Genomic DNA, 14,363 nt, shown 5'->3' with positions numbered 1-14,363 from the left:
CAGAGTTTCAGTTTGGGATCATGAAAAAGTTCTGGAAATGGCACACACAGCCAAAAAAAAGAAAAACACACTTGGAATTACAGCATCAGTAAACTACATATTCATAAATGAATGCAAAAAGAATCACTGATTTGGATTACTACTTGCAATAAATAAACCAATAAATGTACTTACCAAATAGCACTGCACTGATTAGGGCTTCCCTGGTGGCTCAGACAGTAAAGCATCTGCCTGCAATGCAGGAGACCCGGGTTTGATCCCTGGGTCAGAAAGATTCCCTGGAGAAGGGAATGGCAACCCACTCCAGTACTCTTGCCAGGAAAATCCCATGGATGGAGGAGCCTGGTAGGCTACAGTCCATGGGGTTGCAAAGAGTCAGACACGACTCAGCAACTTCAGTTTAGGGAACTATACATGACATACAAAACACTTAGAAATTACATTATTTAACAATTGTCAGTGAAAGTGGTATTTCTCCATATGCAGTCTTACGTGATGTTCGCCTTTTTTTTTTTTTTTAATAAGGAAACTGAAGACCAGAACATATAATTTGAACAATTCAGTGTTGGAGAGGCTCAATCCCAGGTTTTTTACTTTAAATCCCATGCTGTGCAGTGCTAAGTTGTTCCAGTGGTGTCCGACTCTTTGTGACTCTATGGACTGTAGCTTGCCAGGCTTCTCTGTTCATGGGATTCTCCAGGAAAGAATACTGGAACGGGTTGCCCGGCCTTCCTCCAGGGGATCTTCCCAACCCAGGGATCCAACCCACATATCCTGACGCTCCCGCACTGTAGGCGTATTCTTTACAGCTGAGCCACTAGGGAAGCCCCCTTTGGCCCATATATTGCTTGAAATACAGATACAATGTCATACCCCAAACATCACTGTTCTCAATTCGCTGCTCTAATAGGCAGCCTTTCCTCTTCAATAGCTTTCAGCTGCAATTACAATAAAATCCAGTCATCTTTGTCTTCCTAGGGCCTGGGGAAATGGGCCCTTACTTGCTTACACACTCACCTCTTCAGTATCAGGGCAGACTCCTCTTTGCACCACAGATTCCCTGGCACTATGGACTCCACTCAGTTCCAATAGCCAAGTTCCTTCCTACCACAGGTCTTTTGCATAGCCATTTTCTCTGCCTTAATTCTCCAGAGCATTTCTCAGATTACTGGCTCCTTCTCATCCCTCAGATGCACCTTTCCTGACCACTTTTTTTTTTTCAAACTATCCTGGCATTTGCTCTCCCAGAATTCTGTTCATAGCCTTTATAGCATGTTTCTCTCAAGATCTCATGAGTATTCACTGTCCCTCCTTTTCCCACTAGACTGTCAACTCCAGTCTAGAGAGCAGACCTTTTCTGTTTTCCTCACCAGTGTGTCCCCTCGGTTTTTGAGTTTCAGTGAATGTTTGTTGATTGACTGAATACAACAAAAGGAATGGAGATAAGAAATAAAGCTATAAATCCGGTTAGTAGAAGGGGTTAAAGACTATTCTGCACCATTTAGGAAAGTTGACTTGAAACCTTTTAGGGTCCTATTTCTTCTTTCTTTTTTCCACGTAATATTGAACATTGAGCACTTTCAGGTACTATGTTAAGCACTTCACATGTATTATACCATTTAACCTTCTGAGCAACCCAGTAGCAGTAATCAACCTTTATTATCCTCATTTTTCAGAGGCAACTTGCCAACAGCCATTCATGGTGGCACCATAGCCGGGTAGTAAGTAGGCCATAACCCATTAATCCAATGTAACCTACACACCTTCGGTCAACAATTGGTGTTTCATCAATGTACTTTTCAGAGAACCCTCCTGAATTCTCTATTTTACCTGACCTGCAGTATCTTGGTACCGAAACCAACTAGGAGGTGGTTGCTAACCCCTGAGGGGGTTTCCTGGGGAATCTGAGTGCCGTTTGTAGAGGAGCTGCCGCTCAGGCAGACGCCACGAGCTCCGGCTAGCCAACGTCTGCACTACTGGGACTGCTGGGGAGGAAGGAGGAAATAGGTCAGTTGGCCCATGACGGATCCTGACCCTCGCTGTGGTGAAAGGGGAAGGGAAAGTGTGTGTCGCCCAAGCTCGCTTCGGTTCCACGCGAAGGGGAACCACAGCGCACTTCCCCAACTCCACTGCGCGTCACGAGAGAACACTGCTTAGCTCCGCCCACCTTCTACGCCTATCGCGTATCCGGCGCTAGGACCCCGCGACCCTCAACGCGTCCCTGCACCGCCCCCTCGAGCAAGGGCCTGGTCCGCTATTGGCGCTAGCAGGCCGCGATCCCTGCCTCCGTCCCCTCCGTCACTGTCAAGATGGCGCCGGTCGCAGCGGCGGCGGCCGCGGCGGCTGGAGCCAGAGCAGGAGGCGGAGGCAGCGGCGGCCGCGAGGGGAGGGGGAGTCCCGTCTGACTGAGACGGCAGGCCTGGGCGGGCGGGGGTGCCGCGCAGGGCGGAGCGCCGCTGGGGATGAGCTAAGCGGGTTCGGAGCGCCGCGGCATTCAGCCCCTCGTGTCCCGCCACCGCTGAGTGGACGCCGCACCGCTCTCCAAGCTCGACCCGCTTCTCGAGCGGGAGCCAGCGGTGAGGTGAGTGCGGGGGCGGCGGCGCGGACAGCGGTGGCATGTGGAGCTGTCACTGCCCGGAGCGGTGACAGCCGTGGGCACTGGAGCGGGGCCGGCTGGGCTCGGAGATGTGGCGTGGATGGCTGTGACCTCCGCTCGGGGGCTTCTCGGAGCCTGGCTGTCCTTCGCTAGCTGGGTCGGCTCCGGGTGGCGCGGTGGTGCTGACAGCAGCACCCGCGCCGCTGCGTCGGCAGCTGGGGGTCTCCTGTTTTCGTTCGGGATTTTCTATTCCGGGCTGGCCTGGGGCTCCTGTTGGGGGATGGGGGCGGGGGCGGTGAGAGGGGAGGTCCTGGAACTGGGATTTTGACAAGCTCGTTACGTAAGACGGAGGTGGCCTCACGGAATCCCACCTGCTCGACGTTTTAAACAGGCGGCAGCTGGAGCCTGGCGGGCCCCCAGAGGCCCGATTTTCCTCGCGGGGGTCTGCCTAGCCTATCTCGGCCAACGTGAGCCTGCTCACCGTCCAAGTTGGCCAGTTTGGGGTTTTTCCCCAGTCTTTTTTTTTTGGGGGGGGGGGCGGGGAGGTGATAAACAATTCCTGGTCGCCACCATTCCCTTTGAAGTTTACCGCTTTCTAGGGGGAGGAGGGAAAAAAAAGCTTGTGACCTAAAACTGGGTCGCAGCAACGACTTTTCATTATCATGCTTTTAAATGATAGATGCACTGAAAGATTTTTGTTATTGTTCCAGTGTGCTTTTAATTCAAACGTATGGTTACGCCTGGAGCCGTAGAGAGAAGGGTTTTTGTCTCATAGGACAGTTATTTCTTGTTTGCAACAGCAGGATAGGCATCAGTCAACAGGCATGTATTTATCTGGGAAGAAAACGCGTGTCAGCTAGCTAGAGACCCGTAAGGGCAGGAATTGTACTACTCCGTGAATATGTTATTCTTTAAAATATTATCCGTTAATGACAATAATAATCCAAGTTTAAAAGAAGCAATTTTACAAGATTACAAGCTGTTGTTTGGTGTACATAGTCTCTTTCTATTTTCTGCTTGCCCTGGTCTACCTTTTCTCTCCTGTTGGGTGAAGGAGGCGGAGACACCTGTGAACAGCTTAGCCCAGGCTACATTAATCTATTGTAGTGCATTTGAGATTATTGTAAAAAGTAGTCTCTGGGGGACCTAAGATTGGGTAATAAATAAGGACTCTTGGGCAAGTTATACAGTTTTATGTTTAGATACTAGGCTTTCAGCTTTTGAAAATCTAAGTATACAAGATTTCTGAGATATTTGCACCCCTTTTGAACTTGTAATGAAACAAAAAATTGTTATTAGGCCTCTTTTATGGGAACTTTGTTTTGTTTTGGCCAGAATTAAACATTTTGGGTAGCTTTTACCTCATTTTCACATTTTCTCTTTTTGAACTGCAGCTCTCAGTAGGTGTCCAGAAACATTATATATTATCATCATCGTCATCATTATACTACTGTATGTTACATAATTTTCTTTTTCTGAATGATTAAGCATAGACTTAACTTCATTGTAGAATTTTATAAGAATGTATTTGTTAGGAAAGTTAATTGCTCTTGACAGTAGCCCAGTACTGGGAATAAATAATAAGTAAAATTTGGCCTCAGTTTTAAATTTATGTACACAAAGTTACACTTTTGAAAATTGGTTAAGCAGTATAAATTTTATGTATGTGCAAGAGAGCTAAGCAGGTGATGCTGATTTGTTCTGAACTTTTCCACATGAGTTAACACTGGCTTAAATAGTTATTGATTCTTAAGCTCATGGAGCTGTTGACCTATTTATGGCAACTCGAATAAAATTTGGAGTAATTGGGAGGCTGTGAAAAGAAAGAGAGTGCATGACATTTTCTAATTCGTTCAAAAAGTAATAAAAATATGGAAGAATTATAAAAGCTATTTTTTCATTGAGTGATACTAGTTAACGTTATCTTTTGTTTGCAGAATTTTTCAAGTCATACTTACTATTTATGTGCTTAGATTAAGCACCAATACAGAGATGTTTGATATATTACAAGTATTATATCTTATTTATTCATCTTTAAATTGATGGTTCATTATTATAAGTGGAAAAAGAAGTGGCTGTAGCAGACAGAAGTAACTGTAGCAGAGAAATTAACTTGTTATTCTTGTCCTCTCTGATATCAGAGAATTATTTTGTGGAAATTTTTCCTTGTTCCTACCAAATGTGGAAGAAGAAAATGAAGAAAAGTCAATAAAAATTTCTTTTCTTACTTGTTTGTTCAGTGTCCTATTGATTATTGCTCAGTAGAAATTGTGGGGGCAAGTCAAGTACTCCATGCTTTATTACTGTGTATCATAATTATCACTTTGAATTCTAAAATAGCAATGTAGAGCTTTATATATAAGAAGGGATTAATTTATATAGTATGTTACTATAATAGTGAAAAATCTGTAAGTTAAAATGCCATATACTAGAGGATTAGTAAAATTAATGGCAGTTAATCTGTGTGGTAAATGCAATTATTAAAAGTCATATTTTTAAAAAAAATTTACTAACATGAGAAAGCACAACATAATCTTGAGAGAAAAATAGGAATAGAAATTATTGTTATTATTTTTTATATATCATAGATATGGCAAAATGATTTTCAGGAAATGCATACAATATTAAAAGACATTATCTCTGGATGATAGGATTTTAGGTAATTTCTATTTTAATGTTTGCATTTTGTTCTCACTTCTGAATAGTATTACTCTAATAATCACTAAAGTGAAACCAATATATTTTCAAGAGTCATAGGAGAAAATCCTGAAAATCCCGTATAACCACTGCCCCAATAGAGACTACCTTATGCCTCTTTATTAGCAAACTAACTTAGAATATGGTGTTTATGCAACACACACAAATAATGGAAACAGCTAGTAATACAGGTGAAGGCATTCTCTTAGCTACCCGCACAAGCCTGATAACAGTTTTCCATATATGGATGCTCCTATTACTGCACATTGTTACCCTCCAACCTTTTTTCTATTTGTGTCTTAACCCTCACTATTCTGTGTTGCCAGTGCCACCAACTGATGAACAGTTTGACTCAAGTCTTGTCTTCATTACCGCATCAGTCAGTAGGCAGCAGGTTTTCGAATGTTTATGAGGTACCAGGTACTTTGGTAGTCATTGAGAATACCAAGGTGAATGAATGAAACATGGTTTCTGACCTCAAACACTGGTAGAGAAAACCCTATCTTTTCTTTATGGTTCATCAGTGCATATAGTGTGCTCTGCTTTTTCTGTCTCACTGCCTGGCTCATCAGGCAGTATCTTTTTTCCTGGTGATTACATCCTCTTTTTAACTTTATGGGAAAATATGTTCTGCGTTCCAGACAACCAATTTACAAGTAAATTTTTGGAATGTTACTTGATTGTATGTTGGGAAATCTTAAGTTTAGAAGGACTGCACATATGTTTATCTATGGCTGCTGTTATTTGTTAAAGTATGTGACAATTTCTTGGGACTTTCTTTTTGCTTCCTTTTCAAAACCACAAACAAGTAGAAAGCAGCAGAAAAAAAGAGAAAGATATTAAGGGAATTTTCCTGCTAGTGCTATATGTACTTCATTTTCATTGAGAATAGTGAGTCATCAAAATGTAAGAAATACTGTTTCTGGTATGTTAAGTTTGTCTCTTTTGAGCCATATAAAAATGCATTTTCCTTATGTATGTTAAAGTGTATATACATACATACACTCCCAGTTTAGCTGTTGGCATTTCCAAATAAAAGCTGAAATATGGAGATTGGAAATTTGTTACATTTATTTTTGTTAAAATACTGTTTTATAGGGGAGACATTTTGATTTTGAAAAGTTTAAAAAATACAGAAAATTCCCCAAAGTAGTGGACAACACACATACTCACCATAGAAAATTTGACATCTCTTTAATTTTTGCTTGAGATACACACTAAATGCTAAAATTTCAGTGTTGAACTTTATACTTTACCTGAACATTGCTGATGAAAGGTCTCTTCTTTTCTCCCCAATTTCATCCTCTTTCTTTCTCTCCTTATCTCCCCTCCCAGAGGCAGTTGTTGTGATGAATTTGATGCATATTCTTCCAGTTTACCTTTCAATAAACTATATATATGTGTGTGTGTGTAGTACATGACATTGTTTTTGATGCTTTTGAAGAGTGTGGACTTTGGAGCCATAACTTTCTAGGCTTGAATCTTGACTCTGTGACTTAATAGTTTTGTGACCTAAGGCAAGTTTAAAAATTTTTTCCATGCCTCAGTGTCCTCATCTATCAAATCTAGATAATAGAAATATTTACCTCATAAGGTTGTAAAATTTAAATGAGGTGCTTTTTAATTTTATATTTAAGCTGCTTAAAACTGCCCTGGTAAATTTAGCCAGCTATTAATCCAGTTGTGTCATGGTATACACACTTTGAAACTTGGCTTTCTTTATTTTACTTTTTTTCCCCTCAGTTCCTGTTGGCACTGTAGGTCTAGTTCATTTGTTTTTGACTGGTTTGTAGTGTTCCATTGAATAAATGTACTGGAGTTGGTCATTTCTTCTGTTGATAAACATTTAGAGTGTTTTCATGTTTTATCTATTATTAATAGTGCCTCATGAAATCCTTGTATCTTCAAGCAACATACCAGAATTTCTCCAGGTCATATACCTGATTGTCAAATTATCTGGTCTTAGAATATACATTTTTCCCTCTTTCCCCCATGTTTATGGAATACTGACTTTTTCTATTTGTCCATATCCTTACCAGTAGTTGGTGTTGTCAGACTCTTGGACTTTTCCAATCTGATTGGTGTGACATGGCATTTCATTTGTATTCTATTTCATCTTTTCTTATGGTTGGATATTTTTGGTTATCTCTTCAGTGATTTGCCTGTATCTATCCTTCACACATTTTCTACTGGACTTTTTGTTACTGCTTTGTAAGAGTTCTTTTTAATATAGTCAAGATAGTTACAAATGTTAGTGAAGTGTTGTTTTTTTTTTTTTTGAGTTTCCAAATCTCTCAAACAGTGCCCATTATGAACCCAAGTTGTGAATTTTGAATTTTAATATACTGTTATTAGTGAACTCCCAATGTGCTTTCTTAAAATACATATGGTTATATTCCTCTCCTTCTGAGACTATGAGGAAATGTCTCAGTAATGTACAAGTGAATATATTTTGAGTAGAACTACTTAAACTTCGTGGACTTCAAAAGCCAGGTGGAATTTTTATTAATAATAATTAGTACCACAATTTTTATTCTAAAGTTTGAGTGGCTTCCTACTTAGAGGAGAGTTTTCTGCTCCTAAAGTGCTTTATCAACTAAGGAATAAAAACATGCACGTATGAAATGACTTTAGGCACTTTCATATACTATATTATAAACTGTTCTTTGACGTTGAGATTGCTTTACATAGTAGCAACTGTATTTCTCATTTTGTCCAACGACTTATACATGACTTAAAGGACCAAAATCAGTCTGGTTAAGGCAATTACTTCCCTGCTATTATTATTAATTAATTTAAATAAACTTTTAATTTTATCAGTGGGGTAACTTTCCATTTACAGAGAAGCTTCAGGGGGTTACCACACTCCCCACACCCAGTTTCCCGTATTGCTAACATCCGACATTTCTGTGTTACCTTGTCACAGTTAAGGAACCAACACTGGAACGTTGCTATTAACCAAAGTCCATTATTTATTATTCATTAGTTTTTACCTAATGTCCTTTTTCAGTTCCGGAATCCCATCCAGATGTTTCCTTTGGCTCCTCTGTGCTATGACAGCTTCTCAGATTTTCCTTGCTTTTGATGACCTTGCCAGTTTTGAGGATTATGGGTCAAGTATTCTGTAGAATGTCTCTCAATTTGGGTTTGTCTGATGTTCTTCTTGTAATTAGACTAGAGTTATGGGTTTGTGGGAGGATGACTGCAGAGCTAAAGTGCCATTCTCATGTCATACCAAGGGCACCTGTATCAGTATGACTTAACCACTGGTGTTTTTACCCTTGTTCACCTGGCTGAGGTCCTGCCTGCCAGGTTTCCCTACTGTGAAGTTTTTCCATATGCTACTTTTTAGGAACAAGTAACTAAGAGCAGACCATACTCAATGGGAAAGTTAAGGTGGGAAGTTAAGCTCCAGCTCCTCCAGGGGTGAGTATCTACAAAATTATTTGGAATTCTTCTTTAAAGGAGATGTTCCTTTTCTCCCCCATTTTTTAATTTTATCATTTTTATCAGTGTGGACTCATGGATCTTCATTTCTAAATTTGAGTTATACTCCTATACTGTATTCTGTTGCTCAAGTTATTCCACCTCTTTCTGGTTGGTTCCTGTAACCAACAGGACAGAAACCACTGTTGTTTTGAGCCCTTTTGTACTTTCTGGCACTACAAAATTCTCCAGGCTAATCTTTTATATTCCCTGCCCCAGCCCTATAATCAATCATTTATTTAAGGATCCTTGGTTACTTTTATTAGAGAAGGGTATTAGAAACCAAGATTTGGGCACTGGGTATGCTCATTGCTGTTGGGATATCGTTACTTTTAGACCTCAGTGTACAGACTTAGGATATATATGTATGTATACTAACCCATGTACACAAATATATAACTTTTTTTTACACATGTACATCTGTTTCTGTATGAAGCTAAGCATAAGTTCATACTAATATCTTTTTGACTCTACTTCAGTACCACATGGTTCATCCTAGCCTTACCCCCTTGGTTATTTGTGACCTTATTCTCCAGAAATGAAGAACCTGGTTTTCACCATCCACTGTCACTTACTTGTTTGTTCAGTCTCATTGTACATGTATAGTTTCATAATTGTTAATCATATCCCAGTGAGAAATGACTTTACCAACTAGTGAAGTTTTATCTTTTTTTTTCCCTTAAATCTTTTTATCTTTTAGAGTTCCTAGTCAAAATACTGTTTTCAAAGTTACTTAGGTCAGAACTTTTCAGGACCTTCTTTTCTCTGTTCTACATATTTTAGTTTTGCTTTTTATAGGCTGATCTAAATTACATAGTAATTCTATATATAACTTATCAAAAATTTCCCTTACTTATTAAAGAACCTTAACCCTTTTTTTTTTCCTCTCTGACTTTTGTGGCCAGAAAAATTCTCTTTTATGAAAGTAACACTTCCTGAGGCTTAGTCAGAACAGTACTCTTTCTTTTGGTTATTGGTTGATATATTTATGATTTGGACTCAGAGTTATTACAACTTCAAATATCTTTAATAGTACATTTTGAAAAATTCAGTTCAGTGGCGCATTAAGATCCTTGCAAGTAAATAAATATATAATAATATGAGTGCTCAGAATTTACCTGTATTCTTATAATAATTTTTACATGGATTAGCTCATTTAATTCCCTCAAGAAGTCTGTGAGGTAAGTACTTTATTATTTTGCTCCTTTAAAGATGAGGAGATTAGGGCACTGAGAGATTTAGCAACTTGTCCAGGGTCACATAGCTAGTAAATGGCAGAACTGCAGTTTGTATGCAGCCAGTCTGATTGTGGAGCCTACACGCTCAATCACTTTGCTGTATTACCTCTAAATAAACAAGAAAAGTTGAAAGTATCATTAGAGTTACAAAGAAAGTAAAACATGATGATGTGAGAGAATGATTGAGAGGGTCCTTAGGGTACTTCTTAGGGAAGCCCTCTCTTAGTAGATGATATTTGACAGATGAGAAAGAGCTTAATGTGAAGAGCTGAGGAAAGCATGACTCTTCGGGGAGAACATCAAGTGAAAAGCCTTGCCATATAAAGGAGTTTGAAATAAGAACAGAAAGGTGCCCCGTATGGCTGTGTGTAGTGAGCTTGAGGACCTGTGTCATTACTTATAGGAGAGGTTCCATGTAGTAAGTCATTTAGTGCTCAAAGTAACCCACTGCCTCAAATTTATAGATTAGAAAATTGATAACAATCTACATTGGTTCAAATTACATCTTTTCTGTACTCTACTCTTCATCCCACTGCAGTCTAATTTCTACTTCTTACATCACTAAACTTGCTGTTGCTAAAGTCACCAAGGAGAGTAATGCTGTTGGTCACTTTCTCAGAATCAACCCCTTGACTGCCACTTCTGTTAATGCTGCCCTCTTCTGTTAATCCTAGAGCTTCTCAGTGTGTTGATCATTCCTTCTGAGGGTTTGCCTTCCTCTGCCTGTCCCAAAGAAGTGGTGGTCCCAGGGTTAGTCAGCTGCTCTTAGCCTTTACAGTAAGCAAGCCACGTTATCCCTGTGGTTTTCCAGTATTAATATTATTCCAAAGCATCAGAGATTCTTAGCTAACTGCTTATGTATCTTCACTTCAAACTCCATTTGTCCAAACTGTACTTATTTACCTGTCTAAAGTTTTTCTTTGATCTGTTGTTTTTCAGAAACGTCTTGACTATTGACTTCATCATCCAAGAAACTTGAGAGTCTTTCATGTTTCTCCTTTCTCTTGTTGCATCCATTCATGTACTATGGATTCTGCTGATTTTACCACCTAAATATTTTTTCAATCAATCATTGCCCTAGTATTCCGGTTCTAACCACTGCCTTATTAGGAACTGCTTCTTTACCTTCTCACTGGTTTTCCTGTCTTTGGTTTTATCTCTGTGAAATTCATGTCAGAATTGCCAGACTAATAGATCTAAAACACAGTTAGAAAATTCTTTTTTAACATCCGATTGTCAACTGAATAAAGGTTGAACTGTTTAGCAGGTCATCAAGTCTCATCATGATTTGAGACTGGTTCTTACCAGAGAAGGCAATGGCAGCCCACTCCAGTACTCTTGCCTGGAAAATCCCGTGGATGGAGGAGCCTGGTAGGCTGCAGTCCATGGGGTTGCTAAGAGTCAGACACGACTGAGCGACTTCACTTTCACTTTTCACTTTCATGCATTGGAGAAGGAAATGGCAGCCCACTCCAGTGTTCTTGCCTGGAGAATCCCAGGGACGGGGGAGCCTGGTGGGCTGCTGTCCATGGGGTTGCCCAGAGTCAGACACTACTGATGCGACTTAGCAGCAGCAGCAGCTCTAATCTTAACTCTTTAAATTTCTGCTTTCCATTTTCCACTCAGCTGTATAAAACTGCCTTTTGAAGATTCCTTGAATGTACATGCTATTTCTGAATTGATTCCCATTGCTTATTAGTCCTTCTGCTTGGAATGACTTCATTTTCTTCTTCCCTTTTCTTTTTGCCTGTGTAACTCCTCTGAATCTTTTAAAACTCAGAGTAGGCTTTACTTCTGGAAAGCCTTCTCAGACCCATGCTCTTTTTTAAAAAAAAATTTTATTGGTATATAATTGATTTATAATCTTGTGTTAGTTTCCTCTGTAGAGCAAAGTAAATCACTTATACATATAGCCACTCTTTTTAAGATTCTTTTCCTGTATAGGTGTCGAGTTCCCTATGTATACAGTAGGTCCTTGTTATTTTGTTTATAGTAGTATGTGTATGTCACTCCCAATCTCCCGATTTATCCCTTTCCCCCTTTCCTTCTTGGTAACCATAAGTTTGTTTTCTATATCTGTGACTTTGTTTTGCAAATAAGTTTATTTCTATCGTTCTTGAGTCCACATACAAGTAATATTGTATGATATTTCTTTCTCTGACTTCACTTAGTACAGTCATCTCAAGGTCCATCCATGTTGCTGCAAATGGCATTATTTCATTCTTTTTTATGGCTGAGTAATATTCTCTTGTTATGTAAGTATCACATCTTTATCCATTCATCTGCTGATGGACATTTAGGTTACTTGCATGTCTTGGCTATTGTAAATAGTGTTGCTATGAACTTTGAGTTATGTATCTTTTCAAATTAGACTTTCCTTCAGGTGTATGCCCAGGAGCAGGATTACTGGATCATATGGTAGTTCTATTTTTAGTTTCTTAGGGAATCTCCATACCGTTCTTGATAGTGGCTGGACAAATTTATAGTCCCAACAGTATAGGAGGGCTCCCTTTTCACTATACCCTCTTCAGCATTTATTATTTGTAAACTTTTTGATGATGACCATTCTGACTGATGTGTGGTGATACTTCCTTGTAGTTTTGATTTGCATTTCTCTGGTAATTAGGTATGTAGAGCATTTTTTTTTTATGTGCTTTTTGGCCATCTGAATGTTGTCTTTGGAGAAATGTCTATTTAGATCTTCTGCCCTTTTTTTTTTTTTTTTTACATAGAGCTGGATGAGCTGCTTGTGTATTTTGGAGATTAATACCTTGTTGGTTGCTTTGTTTGCAAATATTTTCTCCCATTCTGTGGGTTGTCAGGCCCATACTCTTGTCTGGATTATCAAGTTCCTTCTGAAATAATCTGTTAGTAACTGTGTTATATCTCAAGCAAATATAACAGCTTCTTGCACAGAGAAGACACTCAGTTAAGAATTTAATGAATGAATTATTTTAGTATTGGAGAGGCAGTATAAAGTAGTTGATCTAGACCCAAACTGTTTCAGATTAAAACCTGGCTTTGCTATTTGACTACCTATTACGTGTCTGTACCTCAGTTTCTTTCCTTTTGTAAAGTGAGGGTAATTATTCATAAGATTGTTGTGAAACTTAAATTTGCTGCTGCAGGTAAAGCATTTAGAACAGTGCCTGGCGCTTGTTCAGTGTTCACTAAATAATCTGTTGTAGTCATTGCTGTTCTTCAGATGTTTTAATTTATGTATTCAAGTCCCCCCACTATCCTAGAATTATCGAATGAATGAACAAACCATGTAATCCTGGTTTTTAAAATGAAAGATAAATTCCTAGCTTTTGAGAACGTTTTGGCAAGCTGACCATTAGTCTTTCTGTTAGCTCTAGCATTTGGTGTTCTGTCACAGATTTTAAATTGGCGTTAATGATAATCAGCATTTCGTAATTGTTCTATTTCATTAGTTATTTAAATTCCAGCACACTTTTTTAAAACTTATTAATAATTATTTTACACTTAATCTTCATATAGTCTGTTCTGTAGCATTAACCAGCCTCTCCTATTATGGATTAAGGTGTGAGCGTGGTAGCTCTGCTGATACTGTGCTTTTTCTTAATTTGGGAGTTAAACTGAAGTATGTTGCAGAGAAAGATTGAACAACAGGGCAGAATGGGGAAATTGGAAAAATTCCCACTTCAGAGTCAAACGTGCAGAGTATTCCTTCATTACTAGACTTCAATTCTCAGAATATTGGACAATCATAATCAAATGTCAGTAAGTACAGTCTGGAAGCAGTATAAGTCATTAAAAATGATCAATACCTCTTCCTGCTTCCATTATTGTAAACAATTGGGACTTGTTTACTTAAAATCTTTTTTATGGCACTCACTGTTTAATTTTTCATAAGCTTTTTCTTTTACTCTAATGTCTCATTTTCTTCTCAATACCCAGAACTGTCTATGTAATCTTGACAGATTTGATAGAAGTACTGGTGGTTTTGGTTTCTTTTTATCTCTGAACTTTCTATATGTCTGTAGATTTTCCCCATCTTGCTAAATCTTGATTATGTGAAACTAGTCAGTTTTTCTTATAAATATTTGTTTTGAACAGTAGAAGTTACCAGTATTCATTCTTTTTTGTTTCCTCTTTTTTAATTTGGAGGATAATTGTTTTACAATATTATGTTGGCTTCTGCCATACATCAACATGAATCAGCCACAGGTATACATATGTCTTCTCACTCCTTCATTATCCCTTTGAAAATTGTTTCTAAACAAACTCATTTTTTTTTTTAATCTGAGTTGCTAAAGGAATCTTCTTACTGATAAACTAATTTCAAAGAAAAATATTAGTTTTTTTTTAGAAGTTAATGGCGT

The 14,363-nt window shown here is 38.8% G+C and overlaps 1 protein-coding gene across 1 annotated transcript in view; it reads left to right on the top strand.

Moving 5' to 3' along the window:
• The first annotated feature begins 2,491 nt into the window (after positions 1-2,491).
• Positions 2,492-14,363, top strand: part of DENND4A (DENN domain containing 4A) — a 125,780-nt gene continuing 113,908 nt past the window's right edge. The window contains exon 1 of the mRNA XM_061430118.1: positions 2,492-2,581. The gene's annotated coding sequence lies outside the window, so the exon portion shown is untranslated. The remainder of the gene's footprint in view (positions 2,582-14,363) is intronic.

The sequence above is a fragment of the Bos javanicus genome, chromosome 10 (genome assembly GCF_032452875.1).
Source record: "Bos javanicus breed banteng chromosome 10, ARS-OSU_banteng_1.0, whole genome shotgun sequence".
Classification (NCBI taxonomy): Eukaryota; Metazoa; Chordata; class Mammalia; order Artiodactyla; family Bovidae; genus Bos; species Bos javanicus.
This window is presented reverse-complemented; position numbering and strand designations above follow the sequence as displayed.